At 46.7% G+C, this 15,746-nt stretch overlaps 1 long non-coding RNA gene across 1 annotated transcript; it reads left to right on the plus strand.

Moving 5' to 3' along the window:
* Positions 1 to 6,228: 6,228 nt before the first annotated feature.
* LOC132389843 (uncharacterized) lies at positions 6,229 to 15,410 on the plus strand. Its single transcript, XR_009510709.1, has 3 exons — positions 6,229 to 6,309; positions 7,995 to 8,063; positions 15,352 to 15,410. It is a non-coding gene; the product is annotated as an uncharacterized LOC132389843 (long non-coding RNA).
* The last annotated feature ends 336 nt before the right edge of the window (positions 15,411 to 15,746 follow it).

Consider the following 15,746-nt stretch of genomic DNA (forward strand, 5'->3'; position numbering starts at 1 on the left):
AAATCAACAGATTCACCACTCTCTGGTTAAAGTAATTTCTCCTCTTCTCCTTTCTAAAAGGACGCGCCGCTCTTCTCAGTCTTTGTCTTCTGGTCTTCGACTCCCCCACCATAGAAACTATCCTCTCCACACCATCTCGATCAAGGCATTTAAATACTCAATAGATTTCAATAGGGTTACCCTCCGAAATTGAAGTGAGTGCAGGCCTAGAGATATCAAGCACTTCTCATATGAGGCCCCTAAATCTTGGATTCATTTTTGTGAACCTCGTTTGAGCTCTCTGCACTTTGAGCAACATCTTTCTAAGATAAGAGGGCCAAAACTGTTCACAATACTCCACGTGAGGCATCAGCAGTACTTTATAAATTCTCATCATACACCTTTCCCTTTATATGCGAGCCGAAATGCTGAAATGCATTTGTCCTCCTCACCAGAGACTCTACCTGATAAGGTCAGATCATCGACACAACATTGAGAGCTGAGGGGCGGGTAATGTGCTGTAGATTTCTGTGTTCAACCTGCAAATTACCCTTTGGGGAATCCCCACAAGGAATTTAAAGTCCCCTTGAATCTCTGATTTTTGTGTTTTCTCTACATTTAGAAAATAGTCAACCCTTTCATTTTCTCCTAAAGTGCATATTTCAACACCGCATGACATCTGCCATTTCTTTGCTCGGTCTAAGCCCCTCTGTAGCCTGTATACTTCCTCAAAACTACCTGCCCCTCCACCTATCCACATATCGTCTGCAAACTGTGGACCCACGTTGATGGAGCTGCATACACGGACCGTAAGATCCCTCTGCTCATCTACACGGTCTTGTCTTTAATAGTGTGCTATATCTTTCTATTTGCCCGGGTTGAACTCATCTGTCATTTCTCCAACCATATATACAAGTTATTTCAGCAGAGCTGCAACTGCTTTCCTTTCTAGGAAAAAATGAGGAAGGTGCAGGACATGTGTATTCCAAAAATGAAGAAGTTCTCAGTACTCAAGAAGCATCAATTTTGGCCGAAAAGGGAACTCAACACTCTTGTAAAAGCTAAAGAAGGGGCTTACAAGAAAATAGAAATTAGTGGGAATTCAATCATCGGTTCGGCTCGCGTCTTAGTTCGGGTGTTGGTAGCCCCCGGGCCGAGAACCTTACGAATTCTCCTTCAGGTGGACGCTGTACGGTGTTTAAAAACAGTACACAATATGAGAGTAAACGATTGAGCTTTACATTTGTATTTTGACCATATGGTTAGTAAAGTAACATAAAAAAGAAAGGGGCACATTCTTATGAAACAGTCTAATATTCCATCGTTGGAGCTCACGGTGTCGTCCATTTGTTCCCGTCGACCTCTCCAGAACGTAGCCGACCCTCGGATCCACTCTATTCAGACTGCTCCGTCTAGTAGTCATAGAAACAGAAACATAGAAAGCCTAAATCACAATAAAGGCCCTTCGGCCGACAAACTGTTAGAACATGTCCTTACTTCCGAAACATCCAGACCTTTTACAGATTGGACTTCTAAATTACCTCTTTTCACCAATAGCTCTCTATTTTCCTGCGCTCCATGAACCTGTCCAGGAGACTGTTAAAAGTTGCTGTCGTATCAGGCTCCACCACCGTGTCCGGCAGAGCATTATGCGTACTCACCACTCTCTCCGAACCAAAATAAAAATACCCCTGACCTCTCCTCTGTAGGTACTTCTAAGCCGCTTAAAACTGTACCCTGTCTTGGTATCCAATTCATTCCTGGGAAAAAAGGCTTCTGACTATCCACGATCAATGTTTCTCAACTCATAAACATCTATCAGATCATCTGTCAATATACATCGCTCCAAAGAAATGTAGTCGAGTTTACTCAACCTATTCTCATAAGACAGGCTCTCCAATCCAGGCAACATCCTTGTAAATCTCCTCTTCATCCATTTTATCGTTTCCACATCCTTCCTGTAATGAGGCTACTAGAACTGAGCACCGTATTCCAAGTGGGGTCTTATCATTTGTAAAATAACCTCTCTGCTACTAAATTCAGCTTCACGATTGATGAAGGCCAATGAACCGGATGCTTTCTTAAGCACAGAGACAACCTGAGCAGCAGTGTTGAGTGTCCTATGGACTCGAACTCGAAAATGTCTCTGAGCCACCAAACTACCGAGAAACGTTCCATCATATTTGACCTACAAAAAAGGACAACCTCACACATATCTGGGTTGAACACTATCTGACTCTTCTCAGCCCAGTTTTGCATCCTAGGACTGTCCCGCTGTAAGCTCGGACAGACTTCATTATTGGGGGTATCTCAACAAACCCAACCATGTATATTCCGCAAATTTACTAACCCATGCCTCCACACATCTTCATCCAGGTAATTTATAAAATCACGAAGAGGAGGGCTCCCTGAACAGGTTCCTGAGGAACTCTACTGTTCACCGGCCTCCATGCGGAATAGGACCCGTCTACACCTCTGTTTGCCTTCTGTGGGCAAGCCAGTTCTACATCCAAAACGCAAAGTCCCTTTGGGTCCCATTCAGCCTTACTTTCTCAATGAGACCTCCATGGGCGCATTATGAAATTCTCGTTGGAATCACTATAAACTAGATCTACAACTCTACCTTCATCAAGATGTTCAGTGACATCCTCAAAAAAAAGTTCAATCCGACTCATTGGTGTATAATTTCCTGGGCTTTCTCTCCTCCGTTTTATGAATAAAGGACAGCATCCCCAAACATCCAATCCTCCGGAACTCACCCGTCCCCATTGATGATGCAACCATCATCACTGCGGCTCAGTTCTCTCCTCGTTCGGCTCGCACAGTTGCCTGGTCCTCCTTTCCTGGCGACATTTGCAACTTGATGCTTTCTAAAAACTACAGCATTTCGTATCTGTTAACATGTACAAGCTCAAGGTTTTTAGTCCGCTTTAAGTCGCCTTTACAATCGCCAGAATCCTTTACACTGGTGAATTCTGAAGCAAAGTATACATTATGTACGTCTGCTGTCTCCTAAGGTTCCATCCACACTTCTCCACTGTCACACTTGATTCGTCCTAATCTCTCACATCTTATCCACTTGTCTTCACATACGTAAACAGCGCGCTGCGGTGCACCTGAATCATATCATCCAAAGGCTTCTTATGGCCACTTCTGGCGCTCCTAATTTCTTTCTAATGTTCCTTCCGGCTAGTGTTTAAATCTTCCAGATCTCTGTCATCAACTAGTCTTTTTTTAAATTTGGTAAGACCTTCTTTTCATCTTTTCTTCTTTTCCAAAAGCCTTTGTTGACCACGGTTCCTGTAGCCTATTAAACTTTCCCTTTCTTTCTCATAGGAACATACCTATGTATAACGTCACGCAAATATCCTGTGGAAATTTGCCACAACACTTTCTTACATTTCTGAGAACACCTGATCTCAATTTATGCTTCCAACATTTTGCTTAACCTCTTTTTTCTCCTTAATTCAACTAAATGCTAACTTATCTGTTCCTATCCCTCTCCAACGCTCTGATACAGGAGGTAGTCTGTGATCATTATCCCCTTTGAAGCTATGATGTTGTGGGCATTACAGGGACTTGGATAGCTCAGAGACAGGAATGGTTACTTGAAGTGCCGAATTTTAGATATTTCAGAAAAGACAAGGGGGGTGGGGGGCGAAACACGTGGGGTCGTGGCACTGCTGATCAGAGATAGTGACACAGCTTCAGAAAATGTGGTCCGCCCAATAATAGCAGGGATATCGAGTTGCAGGTAGGGGGACAGATCCTGGAAAGGTGGAATAATGACAGAGTAGTCACGATGGGAGGTTTTAATTTCTCAAATATTTATTGGCATCTCCCTAGAGCAAGATGTTTAAATCGGCTGGCGTTTTTTAGGTGTTTTTTTCAGGAAGGTTTCTTGAAACAATATGTAGATAAGCCTACAAGAGGAGAGGCTGTACTTGATATGGTATTGGGAAATCAACCTGCTCAGCTGTCCGATTTCTCAGTGGGAGAGCATTTTGGAGATCGTCATTATAATTCTATTTCCTTTACAATTGCATTAGAGAGAGACAGGAACAGACAATCAGAAAAGTGTTTAATTGTAGTAAGGACAATTAAGAGACTATCAGGCAGGAACACGGAAGCTTAATTTGGAAATAAATGTTCTCCGGGAAAAGTACGGAAGAAATTTGCCAAATGTTAGGGGGATGAATTTGAGGAGCCAGGGAAGTAATGGTAGGGTACAGCCAACAGACAGATAAACTCAGTAAGCGATTTCAAGAAGCACTTGTTGTATACCAGACAGTCTGCGAATGCTGCCGGGCGGTGCGCAAAATTAGAACTGCACGTCGACAGTCAGTTACTGCATTACCAAGAGAGTGTGGGATAGAAGTTAACAATACCTCATTCTTGGTATGGAACTTTGCTACCTTTTGTTAGCTCGCACAAGCAGAGCAGCTTCTACATCTTATCCTGTGACCTTCTTGGTCTCGATCTTCAGCTAGTCAAGTTTAGTAACAGCATTTAACTTCTTTCATAATAAAACAAAAGAAACTTATTGTAAGAACTTAAGATTTAGGGGCAGAATTAGTGGCTGATCCATAGAACCATAGGACATTACATCACAGAAACAGGCCTGATAGCCCTTCTTGGCTGTGCCGAACCGTGTATCTGCCTATTCCCAGGGTCCTGCAACTGGCCCGGATCTCTCCATACACCTCGCATCCATGTAACTGCCCAAGTCCTCAAATTTAAAAGTGAGTCCCCATTTACCAAATCATCTGGCCGCTCATCCCACACTCTCACTACTGTCTGTCTGAGAAGCCCACGCCCCCTAATGTTCCCTTTAAACTTTCCCCCCTTCAATAGAAATAATAGTAATAGGTATCCATTAGCCACCTGAGACCATGGATGTGTGCCTTGGAAGGTTTCCAGGGCGCAGGCCTGGGCAGAGTTGTATGGGAGACAGGCAGTTGCCCATGTTGCAAGCCTTCCCCTCTCCACGTCACCGGTGCTGTCGAAGGGAAGGGCATGAGGACCCAAGCAGCTGGCACCAGTATCGTCGCAGAGTTGTTCACTGTCTTGCTCTAGCACACAACACGCTGCCTCAGCTGAGGCTAGTACCAGTGGCCTTCAGATCACTAGACTGATGCCTTATCTACAAGGCCACGCGGCAAAACCTTCACCCTTAACGCAAACCCTCTGATTTTTTTTCTGCTCTAGCCTCAGTGTAGAAAGCCTGCTTGCATTCACTCTATCTATACCCATCATAATTGTAAATACCTCTATCAAAACCCTCATTCTTCTACGCTCCAGGCAGAAAAGTCCGAGCCTATTCCACCTTTCTCTGTAACTCAGTTTCTCAAGTCCCGGCAGCATCCTTGTAAACATTGTCTGCACTCTCTCAACCTTATTAATATCCTTCCTGTAATTCGATGACCAAAGCTGCACACAACACTCCAAATTCGGCCTCACCAATGCCTTATACAACCTCACCATAACATTCCAACTCTTATACTGAATTCTTTGATTTATAATGGCCAATATACCAAATGCTCTCTTTCTCCCCTATCTACCTTCGACGCTACCTTTAGGGAATTTTCTATCTGTATTCCCAGATCCCTCTGGTCTACTGCACTCCTCAGTACCCTATCATTTACCTTGAATGTTCTAGCTTTGTTTTCGCATCCAACTTCCAATACCTCACACTTGTCTGTATTGAACTCCATCTGCCAGTTCCCAGTCCATTTCCCCAGTTGGTCGAAATCCATCTACAAGTTTTCAAAATCTTCCTCACTGTCCACTACACCTGCAGGCTGTGTATCATCTGCAAATCAGCCAATTTACCTTATTATCATCCAGATCAATGATACAGACGACAAATAACAATGGACCCAGCATTGATCACTTTGGAGAACCACGTGACACAGGCCTTCAGTCAGAGAAGCAATCATCCACAACCACTCTCTGTCTTCTCCCACAGCGCCAATGTCCAATCCAGTTTACTACTTTACCATGTATACCGAGCAACTGAATCTTCCTCAGGAACCTGTCGCGCGGGCCCTTGTCAAAGGCCTTACTGAAGTGCTTCTCAGTGGGCCACACTCTGACTCCCTCTCCGCGGCACCTCTTCCACCCCCTGCACTCGCTTCCTCGCTTTATCAGCTGCTCAGCTTGTGTTTGTTGGTGTCGGTCTGACTTCCTTGTCATAACGGGCTTCCTCTGACAACCGTTGCTTCTCCTTCCTGAGCTCAGAGACACAGAGGATCCTCGACAGGATGGACGACAGCGAGACTTACATGAATATGAAACCCATAAAAACCGGCTCACGGGCTCCTTCCCGAGGTGAGTGGGGCAGAAAGAGGGCGTTTATATCTGACTCTGACTCCGAGAGCGTGTGATGGGCAGTGTAGATGGAAACGTCCTCTACGTTTGACCCCGGGAGTTCGTGATGGCACAGTGGGGAGGTAGCTTCACTCTGGGTCAGAGCGCAGGATTGTAAGACGCTGCACTGGGAGATTCACTCTGCGTCTCACCGCCGGCGCGCGGGATGGGACAGTGAGGATCGAGGTTTCATCCGTGTCTGATCCCGAGTGTGCGCACTTTGTCGATGATGAAGGGGCCTCAGCCAATTTCTGAACCTCACTGTTTTGCTCAATCTCAGCTAAAGGTTCTCTATCGTACGCGGAGCCTAAAGTCAAGACACTCTCTGTGCCCCAGGTCCTTAGGGATGGAGGTCAGTTTAATCTTTGTTGCCTTGACTGAGTTCATGTAATGTCTCCATTCCTGTCGAGAGACCTCAGGGCAAACTGCATCCGACCCTCCTGATTCGCTGTTTGAGAATACGTCGGACGTAGCGCGCAGGAGAGGCGACTAGGTGGGAGCAATTTGAAGGGGCGGGGGCGTTAATGACCATGGCGCGCTTCGGAAAGGCTTCGCTGAGAAGGCGAAAGGAGAGAGCTCTGGGATGCCAGCAGACTAACGAGCGCCGTGAGAAGGGTACTGTTCAGAGAGGGCAATGAGAGATGCGGTGATGCGGGAGCACTCTAACATATGTTTTTAATTTCCTCTTGCCCCTCGCTCTCCTCTCCCTCCTCTCACTCTGCACGCCTTATCTCTTCTCCCTTCTCTCTCCATTTACCTCACGCTGAATATTTTATTTCTCCTCTCTTCTATCTATCCCTCTTTCCCATCTCACCCACTCTGCCCTCTCTTGTATTCTCTCTGTCCCTTCTCCCCCCCTTGTCCCCTGTCATTTCCCTCTCCCCATTCTCCCCATTCTACTCTCTCTCTCTCGTTCTCCTCCTCTAACTACCACTCCCCTTTCTCTCCCTCTAACCTCTCTCTCTTCATTACCTCCCACTCCCCCTGCCCTGCCTCTCACGCTCTGTCCCACTATTCCCTCTCTCCCTTTCCCTCCCTCTGTTCCTCCTCTTTTGACTCCCTGTTGCGTGATTATTTTGTCCACTCTCTAACTATTTCCCAGCATCTCTCTACCCCTTTTTACCCAATAACTATTCCCTCTGTCATTGCTCACTTTTGAAAATCCTCTCCCCACTGTCAGCGTTCCCCGATCTCCCACTCTGGTTCTCCCTTCTGCACTCTTTCCCTCACTCTCTCGCTCTTTTTGTCTCTTCCACTCTCTCTCCGCCATATCTCTCTACCCTTCACTTTCTACTCACTCACTTCTCTGTCTCGTCTCTCAGTCCTACTCTGCGCTGACTACCTCACTCCATTCAACTCACTTTATTCCCTCTATCATCCCTATCTCTCCTCGTTCTCTTTCACCCATTCTCTCCCATTTTCGCGCCCATCGCCCTTCTTCGATCACCCATCTGTCAAACACTTCATCCTTCCTTTTCATCCTCTGTGTCGTTGTACTCCCTGTCTCTCTTCCCTCTCTCTCTTCATAACTCTCGCTCCCCAGCATTCTCTCCCCACCTCTCTGTACTCTCTCCCCTTCGCTCTGCACCTTGCTGTCCCCGATTCTCTGCCGCCCTCTCTCATCCTTGTCTATCTCTCTCTCGCAGACCATCTGACCTCCACCTGCACCGAGCTGAACATTCGGAAAGTCGAACGCCTCACCAATGCACAGGCAGGTCAGTGATGCAACAACCACATCATTCTGGAGGGCTGACATGTCATACTCCCAAATTCCCAAGTGTGCAATACATTTGTCTCCACCCATTCCCTGGCAGCTCGTTCCACAGACTGACCACCATCTGGGTAACAAACGGTTGTCAATTGGCTCTCCGGTTGAATTTTATCTTCCCCTTTCTACTTGAACCAGTGCGCTCTGATCCTTGATTGCCCAATCTGGGAGAAATAATTGCGCCCATTCATCTTGTCTGCGCTCCTTGTGGCTTTATATACCCATGAAAGGTCCCCCCCCCCCCTGCGCTACAAGGAATAAAATCACAATCAACCCAACCTCTTTTCCTAACTCAGTCCCTGGAATCCTGGCAACGTCGTCGTAACTTTTCCCCCGGCAACGCCGTTGTAACTCTCTCCGCGCACTCATTTCCAGTTCGATTGCATATTTCCTGGAACAGGTCGATCGAGACTGAAGACCCAACTCAGAGTGCGGCATCACCGACGTTCTGCACAACTGCAACATGGCCATCTGACGCCTGTACTCAGTGACATTCTGATGAAAGCCTGCGTCCACACGCATTCTTCACTGCCTTGTCTTCGTGTGACTTCACTTCTCTTTCTGGGAATAGTGTTCTGAATGGGCGCCCTTCAAACCGTAATTCATGCCCTCTTGTAATAGACTCCCCCACCACAGGAAACAAATGTGCCACATCCACCATGTCCATGCATTTCTATTTTCGAAATGTTTCTATGAGATCCCCCGTCATTCTTCTAAATTCCAATGTGTACAGTCCAAGAGAGTGCAAACGTTCCTCGTATGTCGACCCTTTCATTCCGGGAATCAAACTAGTAAATCTTCTCTGAGCCTTCTCCAACGTCAGTCCATCATTTCCTGAATAGGGAGCACAAAACTGCACACAGTACTCCAAGGGTGCTCTCACCAGTGCCTTATAGAGTCTCAACATCACATCCCTGCTCCTGTTCTCTATTCCTCTAGAAAAGAATGTCAACATTGCATTCGCCTTCTTCACCACTGACTCAACCTGGAGGTGAAGTTGAAGGGTATCCTCCACGAGGTCTCCCAAGTCCCGTTTCATCTCAAAACTTTGAATTAAATAGTAGGCTCTGCCGTTTATTCCTTCTACAAAAGTGCATGGTCATACATTTTCCAACATTGTATTTCATTTCCCACTTCTTTGTCCATTCTCCCAATCTATCCAAGTCTCTCTGCAGACTCGCTCTTTCCTGCAAATTAGCCAACGCTCTATCCACTATTTCCGTAATTCCACGGGCTCATAACTTGTTTAGCAGCCTCATGTGAGGCACCTTGTCGAAGGTCTTCTAAAAATCCAAAAACACAACATCTAATGCATCACCCTTGCCTAGTCTACATGTCATTCAGTTCGCTGTGAAATTTGAGAAATAGAAGCCAGAATGTGTCTGTATTTCATTGGAGTAAAGGAAATTGCAGTGGCAAGAGAGAAGAACTGGCTAAAGTTGCCTTGGAAGGGACACCAACGGGAAGGAGAGCAGAGTAGCAGTGGCTGGAGTTTATTCGAGAAGTGAGGAAGGTGCACGACAGATATATTCCAAAAAAGAAGAAATTTTCGAATGGAAAAAAGATACTCCGTAACCTCGTGACTGACAGGAGAAGTCAAAGCCGAAGTAAAAGCAAAGCAGGGGGCACACAAGAAGGCAACAATTAGAGGGAAGACTGAGGATTGGGAAGTTTTTAAAATCTTACAAAAAGAATGTAAGGTAATCAAGAGGGAAAAGATGAACTGTGAAAGAAAACTGGCAAATAATAATTCAAAGAGGATATTAAAAGCCTTTCAAGTATACAAAGAGTCAAAGACAGGTGACAGCAGATATAGGACCGATAGAACATAATTCTGGAGAAATCTTAATGGGGGATGAGGAGAAGGCGTTGGAACTGAACGGGCATTTTGCATCCGTCTTCACTGAGGTAGACATCAGCAATATACCGGGCACTCAATAGTGTCAGGGAAGAGAAATATGCGCAGTCACAAAGAGGACAGAGAAAGTACTCAGGAAGCTGAATAGTCTAAGGGTAGATACATCTCCTGGACCAGACGGAATATACCCTCGTATTCTGATGTAAGTAGCAGTGGAGATTGCGGAAGCATTAGCAATGATCTTTCAAAAGTCGATAGAGTCTGGCCTGGTTCCGGGTGACTGGAAGATTTAAACTGTCAATCCGCTATTTGAGACTGGGGCAAGGAAGCAAAAAGGAATTCATAGACCTGTTAGCTTGAAGTTGGTGCTTGGGAAGTTGATGGAGTCGATTGTCAAGGGCAAAGTTACGGAGTATCTAGAGGAATATGACAAGATAGGCAGAACTCAGCATGGTTCCTTAACAGAAAATCCTGCCTGACAAACTTGGTGCAAAATTTTTGAGGAAATTACAAGTAGGCTAGACAAGGGAGATGCAGTGGAGGTTGTGTATTTGGATTTTCAGAAGGACTTTGACAAGGTGCCGTACGTGAGGCTGCTGAACAAGATAAAAGCCCATGGAATTATGGGAAAGTTACATACGTAGATAGAGCGTTGACATTGGCAGGAAACAGAGAGTGGGTATAAAGGGATCCCATTCTGGTTGGCTGACGGTAACCAGTGGTGTTCCACACGGGTTCCTTGTTGGGGCCGATTCCTTCAACTATTTGGATGACAAAATAGATGGATTTGTGGTTCAATTTGTAGATGATACAAATCTAGGTCGGGGTCGGAGTTACTGAGGAAACAGCGAGTCTGCAGAGAGACTTGGATAGATCGGTAGACTAGGCAAAGAAGTGGCGAGTAAATTACAATGTCGGCAAGTGTGCGGTCATGCACTTTGGCAGAGGAAATAAACGGGCAGAAGGGAAGATAATTCAAATTTCTGAGATGCAACGGGACTTGGCAGTCCTCGTGCAGGTCACACTTTAGGTTAACCCTCCGGTAGAGTCGGTGGTGAAGAAAGCCAATACAATGTTTGCATTCATTTCTATAGGAATATAGGAACAGGGAGGTGATGTTGAGGCTCTATAAGACACTGGTAATTCCTCATTTGGAGCACTGTGTGCAATTCTGGGCTCCTTATTAAAGAAAGGATGTGCTGACAATGTAGAGGTTTCAGCGAAGTTTCACTAGAATGGTTCTGGGAATGTGCATGATAACATATGTGGAACGTTTGACGGCTCTTGGAGTGTACTCTTTGGAGATTAGAAGAATGAAGGGGGGATCTCAGAAACATTTAGAGTATTGAAAGGCATGGACAGAGTAGATCTGGCAAAGTTCTTTCCCTTTCTGGGGGAGTCTAGTACGACAGGGCATTACTTGAGGATTGAAGTGCGCCCATTCAGAACAGAAATGCGAAGAATTATTTTTTTAGCCAGAGGGTGGTGAATCTGTGGAATTTGTTGCCACGCGCGGCAGTGGAGGCCAAGTCATTTGGCTGTATTTAAGGTAGAGATTGATAGATGTCTGAGTACTCAGGACAATATTCTCAAGGGAAGATTGGATCAGCTCATGATGAAAGGGCGGAGCAGACCCGATGAGTCGAATGTCCGACTTCAGCACTTTTGTCTTATGGTCTTTCCACCTCTCTTACCAATTGCTTATCGCTACTTCTGTCCCACTCGCACGCTCTGCCACATTTTACTCCCCTCGCTCTACCCCTCTCTCCCTGTCTATTTTGATAACACTCTCGCATTTCTTACTCCCACTTCACTCATTGCCTCGGTCTCTCCTCTCCTTCTCTATTGCCTGCCGTATTTCGCTCTTCGTTCTGTCTCCCCATTCATATTTTCTCCCTCTCTCACTCCACCTCCCCATTTTCTGCCTGTCTGTTGCCCTTCTATTTGTCTCTCTATCACATTCTCTTGCTTTCTCTCCCAGTTGGGCTGGACCCCACCTACTGTCAGTTGAACCTTCGCCACAATGGACTTCTCATCTGTAATGATGAAGATCCTCCTATTGCGTCGGGACCAGGAGAAGTGCCCGTTACTGCGCAGGCAGGTCAGAGTTCATATTGTTGACGCCATTCTGAAAGGGTCGAGTGCTAAGTTTACACGTGATAATGCATCTGCAAGGACCATTTCTCTGGCAGTACGTTCCATAGACGGAGCACCGTCTGATTTAAAAAATATCACTCTGGTCCGCAGTTAAATCTCGTTCTGCTGTCACCTCAGAACTGCGCAGTGATCCTCGATTATCCAAGTCTATAGAACATGACTCTGCGCATTCATATTGTCTGTGTCCCACATGGTTTGATAAACCTCTGTAAGGTCAACCATGAAGTCCACGGCATAAAATCCTAACCTGCCGGACTTATCTCCATTACTCGTCCATCGATTCTCGGCAATATCCCCGTAAAGCTCCCTCGTAATCTTTGTTGCTCAGGAGCATTTCACCAAGAGCAGGTGGACGAAAACTGAATACCCTACGTATTAAGTAAGGCGGCCTACCTGACGTCCTGTACAATAAAGTGACCTCTCCACTCCAGTGCTCAGTGCCTTGATTGATGAAGATGCAATCTTTACCACCCTATCGAACCTTTAACTCAATTTCTGGGAACGGATTTCCTGTATCCGTGACGCCATCTATTCCTTAACAATTTCCAGGGTCAATCTTCTTCTGTGAATGGGCGTCCGGGAGGCTGGCAGTCTCCAAGACCCCCCGTATCTGACACCGAGCACGGGAAACTGGCCTCACACACATACGTCCTACTTCTCCTCGTCCCGTTTGCCGCCTAGGCCCGTTGAGCCAAAGCCCTGTCACTTTGCTGCCTCTCGCTCCTCTGCCCGCGAGGTCTTCTTTTTAAACCTTTCGCGCTCTGCTGGCTGACGTCACGCGCATGGGCAGTACCGCCTCTCTTTCTCCTGTGTAGTGAAAATCTCACTCACTCCGAAAATTCAGTAGTTCATTCGCAACCTTCTTGCTCCGAATAACGTGTCTACTGCTCTGCCCTCGTTAACCATCCTGGCTCCTCAGTCAGCTTGGCCTGTTCTTGTGGAATCCCGTTCATCTTTTCCGAGCACGATGCAGCTCGGCTTTGAGGGAAACTGCTCCGTCCATAACCGGAGGGAAGTGCAGAGAGTCGTGGAAAGAGCTCAGCATGTCGATGGTTTCAGCCTCACCTCCAAGGACTCCCTCTGCACTCCGGCAGCGTCGCGAAAGCAGACAGCCTGATAAAGATCCCCACACATCCTGGATAAGTCTCCTTCCCTCAGTCCCATCAGCCTCTATCATTGCAAGATACGAAAGCGCGTTTCACCAGGCTCAAAGTCAGCTTCTGCCCCGCTGTTATTGGACATTCAGATAGTCCGCTATTCCGATAAGATGGGCTGTTGTCCTCAAAGTTGTCCTCGCCGTCGCCCATGCGCCTTATTGTCAGCCTGAACCGCACTTTCTCTCTGACTGTACTCTGCATTCTGCTACTGTTTTACCCTATTCTAATCCAGCGGAGTCATCTTCATCTATGGCATTCCACTGGAACCTCTCCTGTCTGTGATGTTTATGTCGGGGTGGTGAGGAGAGAGGACAGTGGGAGTGACGGTGAGGAGGGGGGCACAGCATAAACCTTCAACCGCCCTCTCCCCTTTCTAACCTCACATTTTCGTCCTTTCCCTTTTCTCCCCTCCCTCTCCTTCCCTCACCCCATCTCATATCTCTCTATCACTCTCTCTCTTCTCTGCCTCTCTCCCTTCCTCTATCACTGTCTCTATAGCAAATTATTTCCCTCACTGCCTCCCCCTGTCCCCTTATCTTCGTCCTCTCTGCTCACTGCCCGAACCCCACCCGTTCTTGCCACCTCTGTCATTTCTTAAAATTGCCGCTCCTTCCTATACACCTCTATGTCCCTATCCCCGGCGCTCTCTCCCCTCGATCTTTCCTCCTCTTTCTCAAAAACTCTTCTCTCTCCTCCCCAATTCTCTCCCACTGTTCTCCACAAACCGTCCCTTCACAATCACACTCTCATTTGCTGTCTCTCCTTTCACTCCCCTCTCACTGCTCCGACTTTCTGCACTCTTCCCCAGCACACTATCCGCTCCCCCTCCGTCTCTCAATCTCTTCTTTCTCTCACCTCCTTCTTTTTCCGCATTGCTCTCGCATTTTCCAGCCCATTGCCCCATTGCTCTCTCCCTGTGCCTGTCTAGCGCGATCACAGTCTCTCCTCCTCTCTCCTCCCTCCCCCCAAAACCATTTGTCTCGCTGTCTCTCATCCCCTCTCACGCTTGCTTACCCCCATCTGTCACTTCTGCTGTCTCTTCTCTCTCTCCGCGACTCTCTCTCTCATTCTCCAACCCTGTCTCATTCTCTCCCTGATCTGCCTGTCCGACTCTCTCCACAAGATTGTCTGAACTTCATCTACTCAAAGCTGAACTTTTGGAGAAAGGATACCCTCATCTGCGAGGATGAGGGTCCACCCATTGTCATGGGACCAGGAGAGATGGCAACAACTACACAAACAGGTCAGAGTTCACAGCAGTGAAGCCGTTCTGGAATCATCAGGATTAATTCGCCAAACATTTACAAATTTCTAAATCATCTCCTAGAGCACTTGTCTGGGAGATCTTTCCACCTGCTGTCTGTGATGTACATAAACTTGTGCAAGACACCGTAAATGTTCAGTTGGTGGTGAAGAAAGCGAAAGAAATATTGACATTGACTTTGAGAGGCATGGAATATACGACCAGGGATGTGATGTTGATGCAATGAAAGGCACTCGGGAGACCAGACTTAGAATTGTTTTGGGTTCTTTAAATATATTAACATTAGAGGGGTTTCAGAGAAGATTCACGTTAGTGATCCCGGGAATGAGAGGGTTGTTAAATGAGGGACATCTGTCTGCTCTCGGGCTGTATTCCCTGAGGTTCAGGAGACTGAGGGGGGATTTCATAGAAACTTTCCGGATTTTGAAAGACCTGATCATATTAAATATGGAAATGTTATTTCCCATGGTAAGGGATTATAGAATAAGAGGTCGCGTCTTAAGGATTGAATGAATTCCTTTTGGAACTGAGATGCGGGGAAATTACTTCAGTCAAAGGGTGGTAAATCTATGGATTTTACCCCGAACAGCTGTCGAAGGCAAGTCATTGGGTGCATTTAAGGAAGGATAGATAGGCCGTTGATTAGCCAGCGTTTCAAAGGGTATGAGGAGAAGGCAGGAGAGTGGGGCTGAGAGGAAGAATTAGATCAGCGCATGCTTGAAAGGCGGAGGTCTCTCTGGCCCGAATGTCCTACTTCTATTATATCTTATGGTCTTATGGTCGTATGGTCTCTCCCCAGCTGCGCAAGAACAGGAGTCGAAAGTGAAGATCGGAAATAGACCGCACCGTCTGATCTGCCTACTCTGCCTAGTTACGTCCGCCCTCATCGTGGTCGTGGTCGAACTCTCGATCCATGGTGAGTGGAACGGTCTCCGGGTGGAGTCAGACCATGAATAAAGAGAGTGGAATGAATTGTCATTGTAATTGTCACCACAGTGACACCGACACACCTCTTAACGTAACACCGATTAAAAACCCATCACCATAACAGGGACACACCCCAAACCGTGATAAAAACACGGCCTTTACCGTAACACAATCAAGACTCGTCCTGTCACCGACACGCCATTCATCATAACATCAACAATCCTGTTACCGTAGTATGGTCGCGACCTTCAAAGAGACACTCCTGAC

The sequence above is a fragment of the Hypanus sabinus genome, unplaced genomic scaffold, assembly GCF_030144855.1.
Source record: "Hypanus sabinus isolate sHypSab1 unplaced genomic scaffold, sHypSab1.hap1 scaffold_675, whole genome shotgun sequence".
NCBI classification, from domain to species: domain Eukaryota; kingdom Metazoa; phylum Chordata; class Chondrichthyes; order Myliobatiformes; family Dasyatidae; genus Hypanus; species Hypanus sabinus.